Source organism: Diachasma alloeum, unplaced genomic scaffold, assembly GCF_001412515.2.
Source record: "Diachasma alloeum isolate Michigan unplaced genomic scaffold, Dall2.0 Dall_scaffold_00557, whole genome shotgun sequence".
Taxonomy (NCBI): Eukaryota; Metazoa; Arthropoda; class Insecta; order Hymenoptera; family Braconidae; genus Diachasma; species Diachasma alloeum.
In genome coordinates, this window is record NW_021680689.1 from 426,444 (window position 1) to 426,798 (window position 355).

Consider the following 355-nt stretch of genomic DNA (forward strand, 5'->3'; position numbering starts at 1 on the left):
GTAGGAATTGAGGTTGTTGAGGGATGTAACAATTCACTAACAAATGTAATTCAGAATATAAATTACAGTTTAATCAAGACGTTTAGGATATATATACAAAAGAGAAAGAATAATCAAAGTGATCTGCTCGGAGGTCAGTGTTAGACTCTACTGACTATCTTAAACCGCGTAAGACTGGAATTTGGATACGCATGACAATAGGTGCGAGCGAGAGGTATTTTATACTGGGCGCGTGACAGAGCGCGATGATGTCACCGATGTCCAGTCGTCTCTCAGAGTGTCGTATCCGTGCGTGTGTTACACGTTGGTGTTTGTGTAGTGAGGCGCTACATGAAACCGGAATGAGGCGCTACAA